The 23,822-nt window shown below is 52.9% G+C and overlaps 1 protein-coding gene across 1 annotated transcript in view; it reads right to left on the reverse strand.

The window, feature by feature from the left end:
* GNG7 (G protein subunit gamma 7) overlaps positions 1–23,822 on the reverse strand; it is a 72,814-nt gene that overhangs the window by 30,670 nt on the left and 18,322 nt on the right. The window contains exon 3 of the mRNA XM_074163669.1: positions 18,367–18,445. The gene's annotated coding sequence lies outside the window, so the exon portion shown is untranslated. The remainder of the gene's footprint in view (positions 1–18,366; positions 18,446–23,822) is intronic.

The raw sequence follows: 23,822 nt of genomic DNA on the forward strand, positions 1-23,822 counted from the left end.
ACAGCAGAGCTTTTAGCTCAAATTCTCCGGGAGTAAATAAACCCCGGTCAGTAGATTTACAGAAAGCGAAGAAAGGGATTGGAAGGACACGTCATCGCCCCCGAGCTAAAAGCAAGAACCAGCTGAAGCTGCGTGTGAGCCTCTTGGCTCCTGAATAGCCCAGAGCTCCAGATCCAGCCTCTGAGATAATTAGGAGAAGCTCTTCTTGGCCGCAGGGGCCGGGCAGAGCTGGCTGGGCTTCCCGACGGGGCTCTGGCTCACCAGCGACAACGGTGGCCCATAAAAGCCATCGGTGGCCCCTAAAAGCCATCGGAGCGTCCTGCTGAGCCATCCCCACCACCCGGGGGAAGCCCGAGAAGACAGAACCGCCACCTGCAGTTGCCGGGGCCGAACATTTGCAGCATTAAAAGCAATGAAAGGCCCTGCAATGCGCTCTCCCTCCAACAGGTTCCTCTCCAAATTAACGCACGGCATGTGGTGCCAGGGAAGAGGCACCGTCAGATTGTGGCAGAGCCAGTTCTGCACGAACAGAATGCAAAAATTACAGTTCCTTGAAGGTATCTGGGAAGTGCTGGGGGAGCAGAGAGAGGCTGCTTTAATGGCTTTAACCCTCTGCTGCGGTATCTCCGGAGCAGACGTTCCTCTCGAAGGGTTCAAACCTCACAGTAGCTGCCCAAAGCTATTTGTAAGTTTATTGTAAACAAGTCCTGCTTCTCAGGCCTCCGCTTCCAGCAAGATAAACACTGCGGCAATTAAGGTACAACTTCTGAGCCAAAACAAGATAAACTCATTTTCTGCTGAAGTTCTGCAGAACTCTCCCCAAGGGCTGGGGGGGGGGGGGGCTGCAGGCTGCGACAGCCCTGGCCTCCAGCCGTTGGACCCAGGGGGGGTCTCAGGAATTGGGAGGTCTCAGGAATTGGGGACTCAAACCTCAAGCACACGTGGGAATGGTCGCAGAACGGCAGTCACTCTCCATCCCTCCGTCCCGCGATACCCCGAGGATGCGTTGCTGGTGTCTCCTCCGGTGAGGGCTGGGGAGAAAAGCTCGGGAGCAGTAGGGCTGCCGTGAAAACAGAACTGAAATTAAACCTTTTCACGTGGGAAAAGGCACCTACTTGCTGGAGTCATTTCCAGCTGGCACCCAGGCTGCTGCGGGAGCCACTCGGCTTCTGCAGAGATGTTTGTCCAGCAAACTCCTGGGATGTTTGGAGGACACTGATGGTTCACATCCAGCTCCATCCACTCTGCTCAGGACTCAGCTGCTGAGCCGTGACCCATCTCCCTCCTCACCCAGACCTTCCAGGTCCACCAGAGACCGGAATCCCAAAATTTGAGCAAATACTTCATCCCTGAACCCAAAATGAGTGACAGCTCCAGGCACCTCGGACCATTCGGCCGAAGTTCTGGGTGGGTTAAGACTAGAGGAAACCTTGAGTAATTTAACGTGTTCCCAAAGTGTCCCGCTGTGCTTACAATTAAAATACTGCAGGAAAAAAAAACAAAACACTGTCCGCAGCAAGGGGAAGAGATTTGTGATTGTTTCATATGCCCTGAACCCTCCCGGCCTTGACTCCTTGGGCCAGACCCTGCCTTCAGCAGCTTAATGAGCTGGAGAGCTGATCAAAGGACAGATGTTTATTCCCTCTTTAATTTCTCTTCAAGTCGCAAATATTTATCTACAGAAGTCACAGCACTAATCCCAGCTCCTTCCCAGCTTTTAAGTTTAGTGATCAAAGTTGCACTGTTTCTTGAAGACAGTATTTCAGTTTCAGTTAGAGGTCTCCCTTAAAGAATAATTAAAAAAAAAAGTACTTTTCATAGGGGAAATTAAGAGAAAACGAGTACGTTCTAGCAAAAATGAAAAGAAACATCAAAGTGAAACCAGGCAGCTTAATTTCACACCATCTAGTCCTAAAAAGGATGACTGCAGGCAATCCCCTTTCAACAAATGCCAGAATTAGGATTTCTCTTTCCCAGAAAGGCATCTGGGGGGAACAACCTCCATCCTCATCTTCATCCTCCTCCTCCTCGCCCCCGGATACCCCCCAGCTTCGCAGCGGAACAGGGGGTTTGTAGGGAGACTCCTCCACCAGCCCCTTCCAAAACCGGCTCAGAGCGAATCCCAGCCTTCAGTGGCCCAAGGGACCAGGGGCCATCAGAAGGTCTCAGGAGGTGGCCCTGGCAAAGGGCTCTGTTTTGCTGTCCCTGCCTGTCCCCGCTCCTGGGGACACACGGCTTTCCAGGTCCGTCACCGGAGTCGACTTGCTAAATTGCATTTCACTGTAAATTGTGCAAAGCCTACAGCCAGGACAAGCGCATCGCTGGGATTTCACCTGAGAAAGGAGGTGAAAACGCGGCGGAGGGGGCGGTGTAAACATTCCCTGGCTATTATTAGCCAAAGGCAAGAGTGCGATCGAGCTCCTTGACCAGCTCGGTGCCAGGGGACACGCGGTGCCTTCGCGAGGCAGCTGCAGGGGGATGACAGGCCACTGCTGTCACGGAGCTGAGTCAGAGGAGCATGTGCAGGGTGTTTTCAACAACAAACCGCCCCCGGGGGCTGCGGGCACCCAGAGGCGTTTTCGGCATCGAGCCCGAGGCGTTAGAGGGGTGCTGGGGCCTCGGTGCTCCTCGAGGATCCCAGAATCTGCAGCATCTTCCACTGCGAGCGTCAGCGGCGCTCGTTTTCCCTCCTCTGCTTCCAAGGCAGTATAAATTCGATTTCTCCAGAAGCAAAAGGCCAGATTTCCCCGCACGAGGGCAGTAATTAGGGCCTAATTATTAGAAATGCCTTCCCAGATGACCGCTCTCTCCTTCCCCCTCCCGGCGCAGGCTCATCTCATCCCGGGGAGTTGTTTGTCTCCGCTCTCCATTTGTCATCCTCACTCAAAGAGCACATGAGTCAGAGCCTGCACCACAGATGCTGCCGATAAAAGCACACTCCGTTTGGGAATATTAGCAACCCTGCAGAACAAAGCCAGCTAAAAAAAAAATAATAAAAAAAAAAAAACAAACAACCCCCCATCCACTGACTCCCAGTAAGCGCCTGGTAAATGTCACTGGCTTGACTCCGGGTATAAACACCAGTCCTTGCACGGTCCAGGTTAACTCCTCGGCTCCTGCGGGGTCGGAAACCCCCACGCCTTACAGAAGGGCAACAACCACGGTGCTCCTCCAGCCTGGACCCACCGGCGCCTGTCCCAGGGGTGCTCGCTGTAATCCTGCCCCAACAAATACCGCAAAGAGGAAAAAGGAAAGATATAACTTATTTTTGCACGGCAATATTGCACGGGCTGGATTTTCTAATTTTCCAGAGCAGCAGAAGTGAAGCAATTAATATTCCCGTGGCCCGGGCAGAGCAGAGACCTCGAGCCCAGGCCAGCTGGAAGCTCGACCTCGGAGACCAGAAGCTTTGCTTTGGAAAAGGGATTGGAGGAGCTTAAATAAAACGGCAGCGACCGTAGGTGCTCTCACCACTGCTTTGGAATCAGTTTTCCATAACAGAATGAAACCAGATAAAAGGAAACACTTCAGTGCGCGTAAATAATCCCACTAAATAAAACTATCCATGGTTAAGGAGCCGTCGGCTTGGGTGCTGATAAACCTTTGGCGCGGTCGCCGTCTCACCGCAGCTCTCGGTGGATCTTAATGCTCTTTTCAGGCACATCTGGAGAACTATCCTATTATCTATATTAAAAAAAAAAAAAAACAACAACCCAACAACAAAACCCTCCAGAAAAACCACAGTGACCCAGTTCAAAGTGTACAACCTGTCTGTTTGGGATGGAGCGGCGCAGACTGTCCTGACCGGAGGCAGAACCTGCTCCTTCTGCATCAGCCTGTTCTTGCTCCTGCCCAGTTGTTCCTCCTCACAAACTGGTTCTGCAGAATCCTACCCTTAGAACAGCACCGCGTACACAAACGCCACGGATTAAGGATCAAGAACTCCTCTGCTCACACGAGGGCTTTTTTTTTTAAATCACCCAGAATTCAGATGAATTCACACGTCGTGCGTTTTGAAGCCATGCGTTTAAACGAAGGAGGAGTTTCCAACACAAATAGTGAACCTCTGCCCACACACCTCGTAGCGCCCCGGCTGCATCAGCCTCGAGATCCCTGTGATCCAGCCTGGAGAGGAAGGAAAACGTGCAAGAACCCGGGCAGCCCAGCTGGACCACAGCTACGGGGTTCATGATTTCTAAAGCTCCAGGACTTAAAAAATGATTTGAGGCTCTTCCCTTTATCACCAGTCTCTCATCTGTCCCTTCCAGCACAGGAAACCAGTTGTGGAGCGCTCACTGTGCCCCAACAGCTGGAATATGAACCTGGAATATTAATACTAATATTAATTAATAATTAACCCCCACTGTGCGGGGGGTCCAAGAGTGCCGGAAAGGCCAAGGCAACCGAGAAACTGCTGATAAACCCCAGAGGCAGCACCGCCACGAAAAGCAGCGAGTTGTAGATCTTCCTCTACCCACCTGCACCCCCAGGTACCGCCTTCCCCCCCGTCTACTCGCCAGCAAACCTAACGCCTCTGGCGTATGGTCTCCTTCCACCAGCATCTAAACAAAATATTTATCTTATTGACATGAAAGGGCACGAAATCCACTCGCACTTTCTAAATCTCCCGCAGCTCGAGGTCGGCGGAGGCGGCCGGGGGCATCGCTGGGTGTCAGGCACACGGCGGATGCCGTGTAAAGATGATGAAATACAGACTGTTGGAGGACGGGGAATGTCGGGTACCTCCGGCTGAACCGTCTCTGCCGCGTCCAGACGCCCTCTGCACCCACAGCAGCCTTGGGTTCTCCGCAGCCCCCGCATCAGCCTCCGAAACACAAGCGCTGCTCTGGCAAAAGGTATTAAAAGCTTATCTTTTAGACGTAACATGATTAAATTGTTCTTAAATTTTAGGTGCGCTGGCAAGGGAATGATGGATAAAATAGACATAAGCTCGTCTTTAAGTGATTTAAGCCTTAAAAACACAGAAGAGGATGAAAACACTTTCCTTTAGAGATTTAGCTCTGGAAAAGGTTGTTGTTTTTCAGGAAGTGCCAAGTGTTTGATCAGAAACTGCACCCGATTCCCCGGCCGGGTGTCCTGGGATTGTTAGGTCCTGGTCCGATTGGTCCAGGAGGGGTTCGTAATGATTCCGAGGGTGCGATTAAGACACAAACGAGGTCAGCCTCTTCTGCCCTGCCCTGAACCACCCAGAGCTCACTCCCGCTGCTCCCGACGGAGGCGTTTGCGAGACATCGCAGATCCATGCACTTTCCGGGATGCCTGGAAACCAGCGTGTCTGGGAAAAAATTCTTTGCTGTGAGGGTGGTGAGAGCCTGGCCCAGGTTGCCCAGAGAAGCTGTGGCTGCCCCATCCCTGGAGGGGTTCAAGGCCAGGCTGGAGGGGGCTTGGAGCGACCTGGTCTGGTGGGAGGTGTCCCTGCCCAGGGCAGGGGGTGGCACTGGGGGGGGGCTTTAAGGTCCCTTCCCACCCAAACCATTCTGTGATTCTATGACTAAGGTTCTATGGCTTTTATTTGGGGAAAACCAGCACTACCTGGGATCAGCATCAGCCCTGAGGCAGATTCAGTAGCAGCCAAAAAAAAAAGTCAAATAGCTTTTTTTTTTTTCCCAAAGGCGAGTGAGTTTGATGGAGCCCAGTGCAGTGAGAGATTCCTCCAACACGGAAGGTTCGTACGTGGCAGGTCTGCACCCAGAACATGGTCATCACCTCCCCAGGTCCATCACGGCCCCGGTGAGGCGAGATGCACCAAACGTGGCCACGAACTTGAGCAGAACCAACTCACCACGTGGCTGGGCTGCAACTGGGCTGCAACTGGGTCTCGCTGGGATGGAACGTGACCTGCTGGGCCGAGTGCCCGTGAGGAGGACACGGCCCGCGCCTGCCCGTCTGCACCCTGCATTGATGAATGCAAACAACTCTTAATTAAAAGCACCGGAGTTAAGCCTTCGTCACAGTTTAAAAGAGGCAGACCCAGGAATGTCGCTCGCTCGAGTCACGCAGCAGGTTGTACAGCATCGCGCCGCCAGAAGTAACCCCCCCCGAGTTCTCCTCATTTTCCTTTCCAAATAATTAATAATTATGATAAATGGATCAGCTGCTTGGGGCTTGTGGGGCTCGCTGGACCCTCGGCTCAAGGCAAGGTGGAACACGGGAGCCTCGTGGTTGCTCTCCCTCACCTGGAGCTGGGGATTTCTCCGGCGCCCGCGCTCACAGGACACCTTCTTGCACAACAGCTTCGAGGCTGGAGAATTCGAGGTGCGCTGGATGTTTGTGGGTCCCACCACCTCTCCGGGAACGCACAAAACAACTCACACCAAATTTGCAGTTCCAGAGTAAGTCTCTAAACGGGACACTCGCCAAAGCAGGCGGAGCTACGTGCCTGCAGAGACCTCAGGAGTGGGCTTCTCAATGGCAAAATCATTATAAATTTATCTTAATAACACATCCAGCCCAACAACTTCTTTTGCGAAGAGGAAGGGCCCCGGCTCTGCTGAACTCACAGCAACACACAGATGCCTTTGTGTATTCTGGCAACAAAATCAATCTCCGTGAAGAGACTTAAAGATATTTCTGGACCGTGGAAAAGGGAGCTCCCCATCTAATTTATGGCCTTGTTAACAACGTGGGAAACTCATTACAAGAAACAAACAACTGAGGTGTTGCTGGTCACCTCCCACCCGGCCCCGTCTTCAGCTCCTTCCCAGCCGGGAACTCCTTAAACTCCTTTTCCTTTGGGAAGGTGAAGGGCCTGAGGGGCTGCCCCAGGCAGAGCTGGTCCCGAACCCTCCTTCCCACGGGCGGCAGCGGGATTTCACAGCGTGTCCCGGCTCACCCGGCCCCAGCGCAGGCGACGGGGGCAGGACAGAGCCTGCACACCCAAAAATGCAACTTCCAGATGCAGCAGCTCAGAGGGTAAACACAGGGCGGTTTGCAGGGGCTCCCTAAATCATTATATTCCTGGTTCTTGTGAAATGACCCGCAGACACCCCGATCAACACAGGCCAGACCAGTACTGGCTTCTGAAAAGCTACTGAGAGAGTTCTTCAGACATAAAAATGTACTTTTATCAGCTCCAGAAGAGGAAAAAGCTGCCTAAGATGCGACTAACTCCTCAGCTTTCCACCCAAAATCATCCACACAAACAGCCCGAGTATGAAAAAAGTTTGAAGGCAAAACTCAAATACTGATTTGTTGAATTAAGCTGCTGCTCACATTCCCCTTCAGCATCAGAGCAGGACTGGAGCTCCCGGCTCCTGCCGTGTTCCTCTTTGCACCCGGAGCCAGCCAGCGGGAGCCCAGGGCTCCACGGGGGGCAGCAGGAGCCACACACACGGCCACGGCAAAAAGCCGTTTCTCAGGCCCTTTCTGGAAGCCCATCCAAGCCAAGCGCCTGTGGATGGAGGCGCTGGTGCGGAGTGGAGGCAGCCAGCCCTGGCGCTGAACCCGGCTGCACCAACGGCTCCACTTCAGAGGCTTTTCCTATTTATTTCTTTCCCCTCCCTCTGCTTGGAACCACGTAAATAGCACCTCTGTTTGCCATTAATCCTTTCAGGCTCATGCTTCCCGGAGTAACCACTCTTGGGAACAGACCTGTGTGTCTTCAGATGCCCAGGGCTTTCCCGCTCGATGCGGGGACCACGGCTCGCACGGCCCCGGCCACGGGAACGGCCCGTGAGCACATCCCGGCTCTTCCCCATCCAAGGGTCAAGCCTGGCCCTGAGCCATCTTATTTCCCTCGAGGAGACTCCCAGCCTTGTTTTGGCACAAAAGCAACGGAGCAGCCGTTCCCACCCTCCAGTTTAGTCCAGTTTATCCCAACTCATCCCGAGCTCTCAGCTCACCCTCCATCCCGCCGCCTTTCAGGGTCCCTGAGGAACCATCACTACCCTTTTTTCCCAAGGTCCAGGCTCTCCAAAACCAACCAGGCTCCTTAAATCAAACTAATTAGGCCCACGAACCCTGTTTCCAGCCATTCTTACCCAGCAATGCGTTTCCCAGATGCGATGCTCAAACGGCAACTGGGCAGAAACCTGTTCTGGAGCCGGCAGCTGTGAAATCCCGCACCTGACTGTGGGAAAGGAGAAGTCGCTTCCCCAAAACCAGTGAAAACAAAAGAGGTGTCAACTCATTTGAGGAAGGAATAGCAACATCCATACCAAGACAGACAGACCAAAGGAAGCACCAGGTCTGAGAGCGATGGGAAGGCAAGGGGTCCCACCAGCAAAAAAAATAATACCCTGTGCGTATCCCCAGGCGATGCGTACAGCCTCTCCTCCGCTGCAATCGCATCTCAAGTGGTTCAGATCCATCTCAAGCAGTTCAGATCACTTCCAGCCGTAACAGATTTTTGGTGCTGATCACACTCTCCCAGCCCTGCACTCGTTCATGCTAAGCACGGGAGATGAGGGAGACAGACCTTATCCTTGGACACTGAACCCCTGCAGCACTTCTCCCCTCTCCCTTTTCCACGATTCAGCCAAATAACAAGATATCCATGGATTGACGTGCCGGCTTTGAGGCAGCAAGAAAAGCGGGTGCTATTAATGGGCATAATGTACTCAGTGCTCCCAGGGGGCACCCTCTCCATCCTTCTGGTCTCCCAGAGGTCCGTGACTGTGCCCCCCGAAGGGCTGCACACATTGCTTCAGGGTGCCCAAAACTCATGGCCCTATAAAGGCCTCCAGTTCCCGAGGCACAAACTTTCATGGAATGGTTAAGAGTTGGAAGGGACCCTCAGTTCCCCCCCCTGCCCCGGGCAGGGACACCTCCCACCACACCAGGTTGCTCCAAGCCCCCTCCAACCTGGCCTTGAACCCCTCCAGGGATGGGGCAGCCACAGCTTCTCTGGGCAACCTGGGCCAGGCTCTCACCACCCTCACAGCAAAGAATTCCTTCCCCACATCTCATCTCAATCTCCCCTCTTTCAGTGTCAAACCCTTCCCCCTCGTCCCATCGCTCCCCTCCCTGATCCAGAGTCCCTCCCCAGCTTTCCTGGAGCCCCTTGAGGGACTGGAAGGGGCTCTAAGGTCTCCCCAGAGACACTGAAGGTGTCAAGAAGTATAAGGAAAAGAGAAAACTGGAAAAAAACCAACCCAGGTTACAAACAATCACAGCATCTCAAGGCACCTCTTCGGAGACTGAAATCTGAACAAGGCCACTGGGGAGAGAGAACGGGGACGGTGCCCCAGATCTTTTTTTTTGACATACTAAACTGGGATTATCTCAATTATACTGAAGAAGTCACGCACCAAGAGTGCCGCGATCTCAAATCCTCCCTTGCCTGGCTGCACGCTGCTGATCGGGGCTGATGAGAAACGCAGAGGACTTTTGCACATGCTGCAGAAATTGAATTCTTAGAAAAGCGTTTCGAGCACACAGGAGGGAAGGAAACCTGGTTTGTGATTTCGTGGGCAGAAGAGGTGAAGAGAAGAGAGATCAAAGAACGGTCACCGCCGACAAATTACAGACTGCGGGGAAAAACACGGTAACTCAGGTGTGAGCCCAGGGAGGCGAGAGGGACCTTCTGAAAAATCAGGTGGCACTAAGCGGTGTTGGATGAGCATCTAAGAAAATGCTCTGAGCACCTTGTTGAGCTCAAATTAAAAGTGGAGAACTGTAAGTCCTGTCCTGTTTCAAATGCAATTCAACTTTGAGCAGGGGCTGCTGCATTTAGAAGTGTTTTTTTAAAAAAAAAATATAAAAATAGGAGCACTACTAGAGCCAGGGCACAACTTCAGGCTGAGTCTGAGCAGGAATCCCAGGAAGGCAGCAGGGCAGCCCGATTTTGTCCAGCCTTTTTCCAAGATCACAGCATTCCCCATCAAAGGTGGCTTTAATTCCTGCCTCGGAGAAGAGTCACGGCCGGTTCTGCAGAGACACACGCCGTAGTTTAAAAAATAAGTGGGTTCTCTGAGTAAGTCACTCTCACCCTCTGTTTCGGTGCTACACGGCGAGCGATGAGCAAGGAGAAGCTCGAGGGGAAACCACAGACCCTGCGGCTGCGGCCCCAGGTTCCTGCAGGAGCCGGGGAAAACAACCTCCCGCCAGGCCCCTGTAAAACCTGACAAAGCACCGAGACACAGACAGAAAACAGCATTTGTCAGGGAGGAGACAGGATTCCCGTCGGTGCTGATAAAGCTGTAAATGTGCTTGCACAAGGGCCGGCAGCAAACCCAAAGAAATCCTTCGCACAAAGCAGAAGTTAACTATTATTCCTCCGCGGATCATCTGTTGCCAGACCTCACATGACACCCCAAAAAGTGCTGAGATCATTTCAAAGCGTTTAAAAAAAAAAAAAAAAACAAACCCAAACCCAAAAAAAAAAAACCCCACTCAGTATTTTGTGAGATACCTTCATCCTTAGCAGGGAGGTAACCAACGCGAAACCCTGCTCGAGGCACCCCGAAGGTTTGAGTTACAGCTTATCTCAAACGCCCGCAGAACGCGTCTGCGGAGGGAGTCACCATTTTCTGCTGAACACGAGGTTTTGCTACCGAAGAGGAGCAATTTTCCCTCTACGGCTGCAGCCACGACACAAAAGCCCCCAGCCCTGCATCAGAGCCATCTCCCCCCCAGCGCGGGAGAGGGACGGCCCCATCGGGGCTGCAGAAGATCAAGCCCTGGAGGGTACGAGCCCAAAAACCTGAATTTCTGCCTTCTGAGCTAATCTGCTCTGTGTTTAAAGGGAAACGGGGCTTCTTGGGGACAGCCCCAAAATACTTATTCCTTGCGCCAAAGCGTGAGGGGCTTCGCTCGGTCTCAGATCCGAGCTTCCCGAAGCCGACCCCACCAGCTCCATCATGGCACCAGTGGGAGCCTGCTGGGATGAAGGCTTTTCGAAGCGTTTTTGTGCTGACCGGTCCAAGTGCAACAGCTCAGAAGAAAGGAAAGAGGTTTCTTCTAGAGCTTGGAGATCCCTTTGGACGTTTAGCTGCTGCCCTGCAAAACCAAGCAGTTAATTTTTCGCCACTCTCCTTCAAGAACAGAAGAGAAATTGAGAAGAGGAGGATGGTTTGCAGAGGCTCCAACCAGCGCTTTACGTGACTCATGCGTTTGTGTTTTTTCCACGCCAAAACCAGTGAGCAGGGGCAAGTGCTGCTCCTTTTGTCTCGGGGGCTGGCGGCAGCGGGATGAAAATGGGCAGAAGGTGCCCCTGGGGACTGTCGTGCAGAACGGCCCCTCTCCCCGGCCCCGGTTTCAACGTCACAGGGGAAAAAAAATAATAAAAATCCATATATTGTGGGTTTTTGAGGGTGCACGGGTCGCGGGGCGGTGGGTGTGACGCTGGCACCGATTTTATTGCAACGGGGAAAGGAAAAGGAGAGAAATTACTGGCAGCGCGGCCGCTCCTGTTGGCAGAGCTCCCCGGCCCCAGTAATGCTTTATAAGGAAATTTCTTGGATGAAAGCGCCCGTCCTCGTGTTACTGAGGGGTTTGTGTGTTCCGCTCCAGATGCTCCGCAAAGTTATTCTTAGCAGGTATTTTTGTACAGAAGCAAAGCCGTCCCCGGGCCGGGGAGTATCTGCAGGAACACCCAACCACGTATGAGATGTGCCGAGGAAAATAAAGCGTCCCCTCGGCCCCGAGGGGCAAAGGGGAGTCCCGGGAGCCGGGGGCTGAAGCAGCTCCTGGCACAGACGATGCACGACGGTTAAACCGGGCTTTGCCCAACCTCTGGCTGCGAGCGGTCAGAGACCTGCTGGTGGCTTCCCAATCGATTCCCTTTCACCATCAGGCGACGGGAATATAACGGGAGGCTTCCAAGGAAAGTTCAGGTTCTCCGTTTGTTTGCACGGGGGGTGCCCTGTTCCTTCCCGATCAATGATTTACGGCCCTGGCCACGTCCTGGTAGCGACGCAGAAAGTCCAGATTAATAAAAAAAAAAACAACTTATGGCTAGTTTTAAGAAGATGGAGAATTCCAACCCTGCTGCCTCGGTGCCTCCAGCCTGGGTTGGAGCTGAACTAAGCTCAAAATCTGTCAAAGGCACTGAGGAATCGGGTGAATTATCAGTGTTTTGGGGCCGGTTGGTCTGACCAGGTTGTTCTGACCCAGGGCACCTGGACTGTTCGTTTCCATCAAATAGTTCCCCGTCATAAATCAAGCTGAGGAAAGCAATAGGTCGGAAGCAGAGATGCACATCGGGCTTAGGAGCACCCAGACTAATTGCTGAGTAATTTGGCTCTTAGTAGACACTTCTGCACCAGTAACACTGGAGTCTCTCTGGGCTGGACTGGCAGAAAAGCTGAATCGTAAGGAAAGAGCAGCTCACGGATGAGCTTCCGTGTACAGGGAGAGGGGAAGGAGAAACCCAAAACAGAGGCGATTTCTCCAGGCCAAGCTGCCATCAGGACTTATAAAAAGCAACTTTCCTTTCCGATTTGTAACCGAAATAGCCGAGTGCCCAAGAAGCAAAGTGTAACTGCCTTTACTCAGTCAAATGGCATCTGGGGATTCCAGATGAATTCCCGTGAACTACAGCAACCGGCAACTCAAAGCTGCCAATATCCATTTCATTTTAATAAGCACGACCGAGATTTAAATCGCCCGGGGGCGGTGGGGGCTGTAGGTACACAGCTAATAAAGGTGTCTGGGAGCTGAAGCGATCTGGAGACAGTTCTGGGCTTCAGAATTTAAACAAATACTAAACAAATGAGGTGGTGCAGGGGAGCAGAGGAATGCTGGCCTCAGGGCTGAGGAATGCGAGCCCGTCCAGACGCAGCGAGAGTATCTGCACCCTGCGCTGGGGGGGGGGGAACCAGCTGGAAATAGGTGAAGTTACTGCTGTTTCGGCACTTTTACATATATCTATTCTTAGAAAAAAAAAAAAAAACCCTAGATAAAGAACAAGCAAACCTGTTTAATGACAATGTGCCTGTGCAAACCCTTGTTCCGCAACTTGAAAGCGCAAATTCGAGGAGATTCAGATAAGAGATTGAGGGCTTTCACACTAGAAAGCTACAAATCAATTACAGAATCAATTGGCGGTTGGATTCATCACCTAAATCCCCTGCACCCTCTCAGCCATCTGCATTTCAAACAGACCCAGCTTCCCAGCAGGACAGATCCCTTTTCCCCCTCCCGGCTCGTCTACAAGTTCACACAGGACTGAACTGCTCTTCCAACCAGCCCGCACCCAGGGCTTCCTATCTCACCAGAAAAATAAAAAGGTTTAGTTTAAAAATCCCAGTAAGCATTTTTTGCGCATCGATAGAAAAGTGCTTATGCAGCTCGAAACTTCAAAGAATTTATTACAAGGCGGATGAACCCGGTTTAGCCCAGGCCAGCTCCGGGGCTCCCCGGCTGCGTGTGACACCGGGAGCGGGGCTGCAGCACCGCCGTTTTCTGGAAAACCACCCCAAATCTGATATTTAGGTGACCTGCGCCGTAGATGCCACCATCCCGACATCGTCAAACAGCGATGGGGAACGCTTTGAATGCCCCTCAGCATCTCGCACACCGGGACACACCTGGGGTTTGCCGCGCGTGACCAGCTCGGCCGGCTCCTGGGCCAGCAGAGCAGCATCGCGCACACAACACCCTCGGACAAGGAAACCCCAGCTCTGCGGCGGCCGTAAGGATATATTCCCATTTCCCCAGAATTTCAGTGTTTCAAAGGAAAGGCTGATTTAATTACCCTGGCCCTTTGCCACTTTGGCAGAGGCAGGACCGAGCAGCGACTTGCCCAAACTTCAGGGAGCCCCTTTTTTCCTTCCCAGCTCTCCAGCCCTCCCCGGCCACGGCTCTTCCAAATCCCTAAATTGTTATCCCGGGTGGGAAAATGGGAAACCCGGCTCTGTGTGCCGCTGGGAGGAAAGCCCCCGGGGGCTGTGGCCGCTGAAGGGTATCTGGATGCGCAGGTGGAGCGTGTGGGAGGGCAGGAAGGACAGAAAACCAGCGCCAGTAAGAACTGACTCAGCAATGCTCACCCCCACTCCCCCCCCCCTTCTCATTATCTCCCATCGGGGAGCAGAAATGTTAAAATACACTTTCAAAATGAGAGAGCGCCGGGGCTGGTTCGTATAACGCTGCCGGGTTTAACTCCTGCAGGTTACACCCCGAGCACAGAGGCACTGGGAAGCGGCCGATGGGAGATGGTATCGCAAGTGTGTGTGTGTCCCCCCCAGTAACAGGGGGCTGCAGAGGAGGCTGAAGGACCCCGATTCCCACGGGATCACGGCCCACATGACGGGAAGGGAGAGTCCGGGCAGCAGAGGACAAAGTCCTTGCCCTGGCTGTCAACATCAGCCAGAACATTGCAGCTTTGCAGCCACCGCAGGGTACAGCGTGTTATTGTTTCCCCTGAAAATAGCCAAATAAATTATTTAAAGCATTAACTATGCCCCAAAACAAACAACGCTCAGTAGAACAGGAGTAACGTCGCAATTTAAAAAAAAATACAGACTTTTTTTCCCCCTTTTAGGTAAGGAGCAGAAGCATCATCAAAGCTGGCAGCTCCGGCACAGAGAGGCCACCAGGGCCGGCTGAAGGGCCACCGTGAAGAAAACTGAGAGAACCCACCCCCCGCCGTAACTTGTTTTTTCCATTATCTAATATTAGTGCACGTAGGTACTTCGGAACCCTTCTGCAGCGCGTTCAAGCTAATTCCCAGAAAATCACGTGCCCGCGCAGCGAGTTCAAGACTAGGAAGCCTTCCAATGTTTTCCGGAGAAGAGCCGCGATCCCCGCGCGGTACGGACGGCGATTCGAAAACCCGCCTTCTTGGTGGCCTGCCAGCCCCTGAGCCCAAGCAGCGCCTCGTTAAAGCCTTCCAGCCACCTCTTCCCGGCCACGGGTGTCAAACCCTGTGCTCCGAGGCTTGGAGAGACTGAAGCGACTCCAGAAGGACAGGGAGCTGCTGCAGAACCACAGTATAAAACACGGGCAGAAATACCAAGCGCTCGGAAATTAGTGCTCCTGCACCAAGGACACGACAAGAGCCTCCCCTGGTCCACAGCTGCAGGAGCACGACAGCGGTTATCAGGCCTGAAAGGTTCGTTTAATTTATCTTAAAAAAAAAAAAAAAAAAAAGAAAAAGAAAAGAGTCAAAACACCAAAGACATTTCCAGCCGCTCTGGACACTCAGTCACGATCGATTCCCACCTCCTTCAGCCGCGGGCACGAAGGGCCTGAGTCACAGGAGCCACTGAGGTGGGCAACACCTCCACCAGCCCGACGGGTCCCCTCTAACTATTCTCCCCCCGGGATGAACACTTCACGGTGCCCAGAAACCAACACACACACGCCGAGTCTGTGCAGTGAGGTTGTATTTCACAGAATCCACAGAGATGCCTGTAGGGACAGCCCTGCAGGGACAGGGACGAGAGCTTCTGGCCCTCATGTTTTTGATTTGAACAGTGGTAGCTCTTTATGCAGCTGGCCTTCCCCTGCCGATCCACAGCTGGAACAGCTGCTGAGGGCAAAAAAAACACCCGGGTTGTGCTGATTAGAGATCTTCAAGGGGAAAAAAAAAATAAAAAAATCCTGCCTAGAGGGCAAAGCGGCTGAAAGCCACCCAAAAGCCTCCCTACAAATTTTGGTATGAAACAGCACCTTATTTAGCCAATTTGAAAAATGTTACAGAGGGACACTCTGGCTGGGAATTTGCATAATGGGCGTCTACGTCTTGCTTACCTAACGGGGGAAGAATCCCATCTGTCAGTAAGTCTAGACTGTGGTGTTGAATCCAGGGGACCGGTGGAATCTCCTGGCCAGAAATAACAGCCGGCGCAGGGCAGGGTGCTGCCATCTGCCGTCACCCACCGCGGGGACGGCCACCTCACTTCTTGTGGGCATCTCCGGACCGGGGATGCTCTGCAGAGCTGGGCTCAGCACTGAGGGTGGCCAGAAAAGCCATCATCATCCTCCTCTGTACAGCTGGGCTCAGTACTGAAGGCCGCCAGAAAAGCCATCCTCCTCCTCTTCTTCCTCACAAACCCTGGCTGAGTCCTCCAAGAGCTGCAGGGAGAGCTGGAAGGACTGGTGTCCCCTCTGTGCCCCCCTCCGCTGTGCTGCTGGACCGCGCTGGAGCTGCAGTTAAAGCACTGGTGGCGTGACAGTATTTTATTAAAATGTATAGACGTTACTTAATGAGAAAAGGCCGCCGCCTAACAACAGCTTTCCAATTTCAAAATAATCCAAAGGCTGAAGTGTGGCTTAACAGAGACCTCTGCAGCTCAGACAGACTCACTGCAGGCAGCTTTTCCCACCGAACTGGGTTTTTAGAAGATAAGACACCCATAAGGCACAAAGGTGGACACGTAGCCACCGCTTCCACCTCCAAAAAGCCTTGCTGTGACACACACGGGAACACAGAACCACTGGGTTGGGAGTCACGCAGATCTCAGCTCCCCCAAGAGACGGCAGCAGATCTGTCCCAAAGCAGGACCAGCCCGACCCGCTTGTCCCCAAATCCCCGAGGGGGATGTCAAACACCTCCTGAAAAGGGGGGAAACACACCCTCAGCCTCCTGCCCCTTCAGTCCCAAGGCCTGCACTAATAGAAGCCAGCGACACGCTCCTGTGCTCTGCTTTGAAACCCAGCACCCTTGATCTAAAGATAATCCATCCCCAGGACAACAGCGGGATGTCAGCAAGATCCTCTACTCTGGGCGCGGGGTCTGTCGTCTCACCGAGCCCGAGTTCCTTTACCTTGCTGGTATTTCACATGCGGGATGGGAAATATAGGATTTCACAAAAGGACTTGCTGATGCACCAAGGGGCTTCTGAGGCTTCATGGAAAACACTCGGGCCAAATATTACCCTGCGAAGATGGGAGAGACCAGAGAAAGGCGACACCAACACTCACAGCCCGTACCCCGCTGGGAAACTTTCAGCTACTGAGCGTTCCAAGCAGCAGCAGAGATCATTCCTTTAAAGCCTCTGAAAAGATTTCTAAGTATTTCATATAAGCAGCTGCACTCAAGAGTTGGCATCTGGTGGCAGGCAGGGCAAGGATGGACAAAGGGGATGTGGCCAGACCCAACCGTGGAGCATGGTGCCACGGAACTGCCGTCCGTGCGAGGTTTGAGACCGTGGAAGAAAAAGGTGTGTTAAAAACTGCAGGAAGTATTTTAGAAAAGGAAGCAGTGGAAACGGGCTGGTGAAATGCTGCTTCCAGGACGCTGGAGGAGACCAAACCCATGACTTCCTCCAAGGACACTAGAGTTTACCCGTCCAACGTGGCCCATCTCCTTTATCCAGCGAGGCTTGGTAGGTGAGAAACTACAGCTATAGGCGTCATTCCCGTTTAAATCAAAGTTAAATACTGTATTTGGGGCACACAGGGAAAAATATCAACAAAATGGACAAACCGGTCCAAAACTGTTAGACCAACGCTGCTGATTGATTCTGTGCTCTGAGATCACACAAAGCAATTTAAAAGAGCACAACTGATATTGAACTTATTTCTTCTGTAGAAAAGTCATGAGGCTTTAATCACCGCGCTGCTTCATTAGCTGGAGATTACTAATCCCAGGATTTGTTAGTCAACACTACCAGACAATGGTGTGGTGTTGACTGTTTGTGTAGGGAAGATTGGAACCGATGATTTAATCATTTTAATGGAACACAAAGTGATTCACAAGAGCTGTCCTCAGCAGAACGGACAGAAATCGTTACGGTTTTGCCTTGTCACGGATTTCCAGAAAGTAACAGCTTCAGTGGGATCAACGCGAAGGCAAAGGTGAGAGAGAAGGGGGCAGGATAAGTGAGGGACGCACCTTAAATCAGGCGCTGGGATCTCCTGCCTCTGCCTTGACCGTCCTGCTCAGAGGGCGAGGAGAAGACCCGACGTTCACAGCACCTGGTATTCCACTACCGAGCAAACCCGCTATTACACAGAACGAAAACCCCATGGTTTGCAGCACCTGCTCTCCGTGTGCCACGGGGAAACACGTACACACGGGGGAACACGTACACACGTACACATGTCCCAGCAAAGGCTGGATAAAAAAGGAAACCAAACTCCTATCGCGCAGCTCGAGCAGTTAAAGCCTTCCCCTGGCTCCCACACACACCTCACGCCTTCTGACTAAGAGGGACACGTCGTCTTCGGAATCTAGAGATCTCCTTGCCTAATTAAGGAGGTGGATTACTGTTACATAAACGAGCGGAACGTGGCTCCGCGTGGGCAGCCAGTAATGGCCAGCCTTTGTCTCCGAGCAGCAGGAGCACCCGGAGTCGCATCAGAGGCGCGGCCACCGCAGCCGGGCAAACACCACCGTGGTGGCATCTGCTACGGCGTTTCCCCACCGTAACAGGTAAAACTTAACTGTCAACGGAAGGAAAAATGAAACGACGGAACGACACGGCGAGTTTCCCTGCGGGCAGAGTTGCTCTTGCTCACCTTCTTACTGCGCTGGAGCAGTTCCGGCTGCCGTCTCGCAGGGCGCGCGTGAGGCCGGGGATCCCGGGTCTGAGTCCCTCTGGAAAGGAAACAGGGATTCAGGAAATCCATCACTGATACACTAAATAGACGGGGCACTACAAATGAAGTTATAATTCAGAATATAGTATATTTTACTCCATCGACTGCAATTTTATCACCACAATATTAACTTCAATAATTAGGGCAATAAGGCAGGTACCGCCTTCGCTGCAGTTGTTTTACTGATATCAATTTTCCAAAGAACTCAATGTCCCAGGTACATTTTGAAATAAACATCGACTTGTTTGAATTTTACAGTGATTCCAAGCACATCTTTTGACGGGGAACTCATTTTTATTTGCTTTTATAACTAACACGCGTGACCTGGAGGTCACCCCGTGTATTTGAGACGCTGAACGTGTGCCATCGGAACCTGGAGAGAAATAAAGCTTCAAGCGAGAGTTCACTTAAATATTTTCTGCTCTCGATTTCACTGCAGTCTAATTTCTGGATTAGAGTCAACGGATGTTGAGCATAAAGTCCCCCGTGGTGGGAGAGGTGGTTTTGGGGGAAAATGCCATATAACAGTGTTTTAGCAAAGAAGCCAAAGTCCTCTGGCGGAACACAGACATCCTGGCAAGCACAGTTTTCAAGAAACAAGCACACACACACACACAAACACACGGTCTAGGAATGAGCTGGCCTTAAGAAAGTATTAAAAACACCCTGAGAAAACCCAAGTCATGCTCAGCTTTCTCACATGTCAGGATGCTCCTTCCCGCTTCCCAGTAGGACATTGCTCAACCCTCCTCCGTCAGCCCCGTCCCCCCCTGCTCAGCTCCGAGGGATTGGTTCCAGGAACCCATGGGAGCTGAAATCCAACCCTGCTTGTTTTCTCCACTTACTGGCTGAACACAAACAACTTACTTTTTTTTTTTTTTAAAGGAGTAAAACCTACGTCATTTACTCTCCGCTGGGCTTTAGGCCGTGGTTTGCCTTTGCCCCTTTCACCTCCCTCTTCCCCAGGTTTCAGTAAATCAAAGGGTGAGGAAGAGCCCTCTTGCCAAAACAATCATTTTAAAATCAATATTTAATTTTTTTTTTTTTTTTGAGAACAGCAATTCTCACCCATATCATATTATATACCTGCCCCATATGGGGAGGGAAGGTGGAGAAGAGCCCGAGCCTTCCTCACGGCCCCAAATAGCAAATGCCGGGGCCTGGCTCGTTGCGATCATTCCTGCTACCGCAGCACAGGGCTGCCCGATTCCCCCCTCAGAATTCAGTAAGAAACTCAAAGGGATAAAAATTCAGGGCATTGTGTCGAGCAAGTGGCACAGCCCTCCCAAAATACAGCCCAGGGGACAGGAGAGGAGCACGCACGGGACTGCAGAGCTGGGAAAGCGGCACCCAAAGGTCCTGCGGGTAAAAATGCCCTCAAGAACACGGGAAAGGAATGAAGATCGCCGCCCCGATACCCTGCTCATTGCTGAAAACGATGAACTTGCCCCTGTAAATCAGGGGCTGTGCTGAGCCAGCCTTCAGCTGCAGCCCCCACCCCATCGCCTCCCGACCCTTCCAGCTCTACGTGATTTCATGGCATGAGAAAATAATTACGGCTTCGAAATTGCAGGCAGATTGAAATAGCAATTCGCTTGGCCCCGAGAAGTACGTGCAGTTGCTGGAGTGCCTCTGGTGCTCTGTGAGAGCTGATAAATGCTGAGCTGCCGCGTCGGCCACCGCCTCCGAGCTGCAGGAGAGAGCTCGAGGCCTCAATCACAGAGAAGCCACCCAAAAATCAAACCTTCCTTTTGACTAAACAAAGCCTTGAAGCTGTAACTGAAGTGACGACCTGAAATGACAACACACACACTCTTTATTCTTATTTGTATTGTTCTTCCTTGAACTTTGTCAATGCGCTTGATGGCTTTTTTTTTTTTTGCTCCCACCAGAGCAGGTTGCTCCAAGCCCCCTCCAACCTGGCCTTGAACCCCTCCAGGGATGGGGCAACCACAGCTTCTCGGGGCAACCTGGGCCAGGCTCTCACCACCCTCACACCAAAGAAGTTCTTCCCCACATCTCAGCTCCATCTCCCCTCTTTCAGTGTCAAACCTTCCCCCTCCTCCTATGGCTCCCCTCCCTGATCCAGAGTCCCTCCCCAGCTTTCCTGGAGCCCCTTGAGGGACTGGAAGGCTGCTGGAGTCCAGATCCGTGGGAGCAGCCTCTCACCCCGGCTCCTCCGGTTCCCCATCACCCCAGCTCCACGGAGCCCTCAAACTGCACCCGATGAACAACAACATCAGACTTTTGAACTAGAAGTTAACGCACAAGGAACAGTTTGCAGTAGGGGGAAAAAAAAAAAAAAAAAGAAAAAAAGAACAAGAACAAGAACAAAACAACCCCAGGACTTTCCAGATCAACACAACACCGTCTTTGGCTTTCCGCAGAAACCAGCCCTCTGTTGACAGAGTGGCGGGATCCGACTCCAGGGGCTGATCTGTTCCTGCTCGGAGAGGGAAAACAAGCCTGACCTCAGCGTGCTGGAATAAACTCTGCCCCCCTCCTTCCTTCCACGCTTCCCCCCCAGTGCAAAGGTAACCACCACCACCGCCACCACCCCCGGCAGCGCCACCGCGCACGCTCCTCGTGCCTGACACCCAAACCAAGGCCGGCGAGAGCCAAGGAGGTAAATTAAAATTAACTGGCCGAGCTCCTGCTGACATTCATCAGGCGACGGCGGCCGGCGCTTCCCAGCTGGAGAAAGGTGTCCCCCTCACTCAGCCGGCCCCCAGTACGTTAAGTACGTTCGCTATTTAGCACATACCTCGGCGCAGGGACAGCCAAGGGCTCCCGGCAGACACTGCCCTATCTCCCGCTCGCGCCGTTTCCCACCCCGGCCGATAAGAGGCTGCAATTTCCTCCCGGCAGATATTGCACACCAGCGCTGGCCGGCAACACGGCCCCGGCAAAACACCTCAAAGACGCCATGCGAGGCCCGGAGCGGCTCCACCGTTCCCATTAAAACCGCTAAAATCATAGAATGGTTAGAGTTGGAAGGGACCTTAAAGATCATCTTGTTCCAAGCCCCCTGCCCTGGGCAGGGACACCTCCCAGTAGAGCAGGTTGCTCAAAGCCCCATCCAGCCATAAAATGCCAGGAATGTGGCACACCGAAGGGGTTTGGGAAAATAAACCTCTATTTGGCCCTTCTTGACCTGCGTCCTGTGGACGGTGTGGGCCACAAGCCCTTGCTCAGTCCCGCTCTGCCAACACGCAAGCGGTGAAAGCAGCAGCAGTTTAAGGGATACCTGGAGGGGGGTGTGAGCAGCGCGGGGGGGGGAATTCCTGTCCCAGCTCCCTGGAAGCAGCAGCAGTTGGTAACGCAAAGCATCTCCTCCGGGCCGGAGCCGGCAGCTGCCAACGTTCCCTCGGAGTCGGGGCACAGCTCGAAGGAAGCCGGATCATGAATTCCAGCCCACCAGGAACCCCGCGGTGCAGGAACGCCGTGGGAGGCTCTCCCCAAAAAGAGCCTTTCCAGCGGCATCGGTCCGGCTCACCGGCAGCAGGAACTCATTTGACTTCCCTCCGACTCTCCCAGATCCGGCAGATCACAGAGCGGGGCAGGCAGCCGATGCCATTGACTATTCCAACTGTGATTAATGAAAAAAGTTCTACGAGAAGATCAGAGCGAACTCAGGGACAGAGGATTCAAAGCCTCCTCCTCCTGCAGCGAGCGGCTGCTGGGTGTGCCGCCAGTCCTTAGGGTTTTTAAAGGATGCTTGAATACGCGGCAAAGCGTAAAAGTCAAAGATGCTGCATTTATTTGGTGAACGAGACCCCGAGCCCATCGCCTTGGCAGATTCAGGTCGATGTCAACGGTCTTGACAACCCAACTTGGGGTTTTAAAGCACGAACTAGAAAAAGCTGCATTTGCACAGGCTCCAAAGACTCACTCCGTCCTGCAGCCGGCTCGTTTTGCCATCAGAGCTCAAAGGTTTCAAGCGCTTTAGACAAAATAGAGCCAGTCAGCACAGTATTCCTGCAGCCCAGCCTCGGCATTCCCGATCCAGAAGAGAAGCCCGCTCCGTTAAGAGCCGGGTGACGCATCCCAGCGCGGGGGTGGAGGGAGCTCCTCGTGGCCTCCCCAGCCTCGAGGACGATGCCACCCCGTCCAGCGCCGTTAGATAACACGGAACAGCTCATGGAAAATGACGCTGTCAAATAGGAAAAGGCTCCTCTTAAGATGCCTGATGGATCCCCCTGATGGAGGAAGGTGGGGACTGTGACACTCCGTACCCCAGCGCTCAATTAAAGCATCGCTGGCAGGTACTGCTGACCCAGGGATAACGAACCCACGCCCCGCACGAGGCTGTGATTCAGAGCAGGGCTGTAATTACATGAGGTAACGACCCGCTGTGGTAACGACCCGCTGTGTCTTCTCACCATGGGCAAGTGGGGCGCAGACCCATGCCAGACCTTCGGGTTCCCCCAGCGCCGAGGCACTAGTGGAGTTAAAAGGAGAGAAAACCACGGCTGAAGGTGAAGTTGCTTGGACCACACTCAAAATTAAATAATCTTAATGGGAGAACCGGCGCCGGGTTTAATTCTGTGATTTACTACTCTTAACGAGAGGCAAAACGTCTTGGGCCAGCGGTAAACTTCATCATGTCTCTAAAAATACACACTTATAAATAGCAGTTCATTATCAAACAATCGCATTTGGACAACCCGTGCTAAATATCCACGGTAAAGAGAGAGAGAGCTTGTAAAGCAGAACTTTTCCCCGTTAACTCCTCCAAGGGATGAGCAGATTGTTTTTCCCCTGGTCCGTACAAACCCCTGCCGTTTTCCAGCGCGCGGCCCAGGGTTTTTGCTAAGGAACAGCTGCCGCAGCCAGGGCACATTTGCTTTTGGAAGCAAATCCCTAATTGTCAAGTCGCTGGGAAGTTCTGTTCTGGCGACTTGCTCTGGAACGTTTTTTTTTTTTTAAGTCCTAAAAAGGGAAGGCTTGGAGGGGACGCTTCCCTGCGTCCTGCGGCGCTGCACACCTCAAGGGATCCGCGCTTCAAGCTCCAACGCCGCAGAAACCATCTGACAGGTCCCGCGCCACCACACTTGTCACTTTACATCCCTTTAAGGGGGGGGACTGAAGTCACTTTAAAGGCAAAGTCTGGGCAGCAGCTGCTCCTGTGAAGCTCGGAGCCTTTGGGGTGTGCAAGGAGAGCCGTGGGAAGCGGTGCTGGGGGACAGAGAGCAGCCCGGCACCCTGGCCATCAGCCCAAAGGGGGCCCAGCACCCTGGCCATCAGCCCAAAGGGGGGCCCAGCACCCCTTGGAGCCAAGAAGAACTTGGGTCCCCTTGGGCCCATCTAGGAGCAAGAGATTTCACCTGGGGGAAGGTGCAACAGGAACCCAGCCCTGGGGAAAAAAAAAACAA

Source organism: Numenius arquata, chromosome 25 (assembly GCF_964106895.1).
Source record: "Numenius arquata chromosome 25, bNumArq3.hap1.1, whole genome shotgun sequence".
NCBI classification, from domain to species: domain Eukaryota; kingdom Metazoa; phylum Chordata; class Aves; order Charadriiformes; family Scolopacidae; genus Numenius; species Numenius arquata.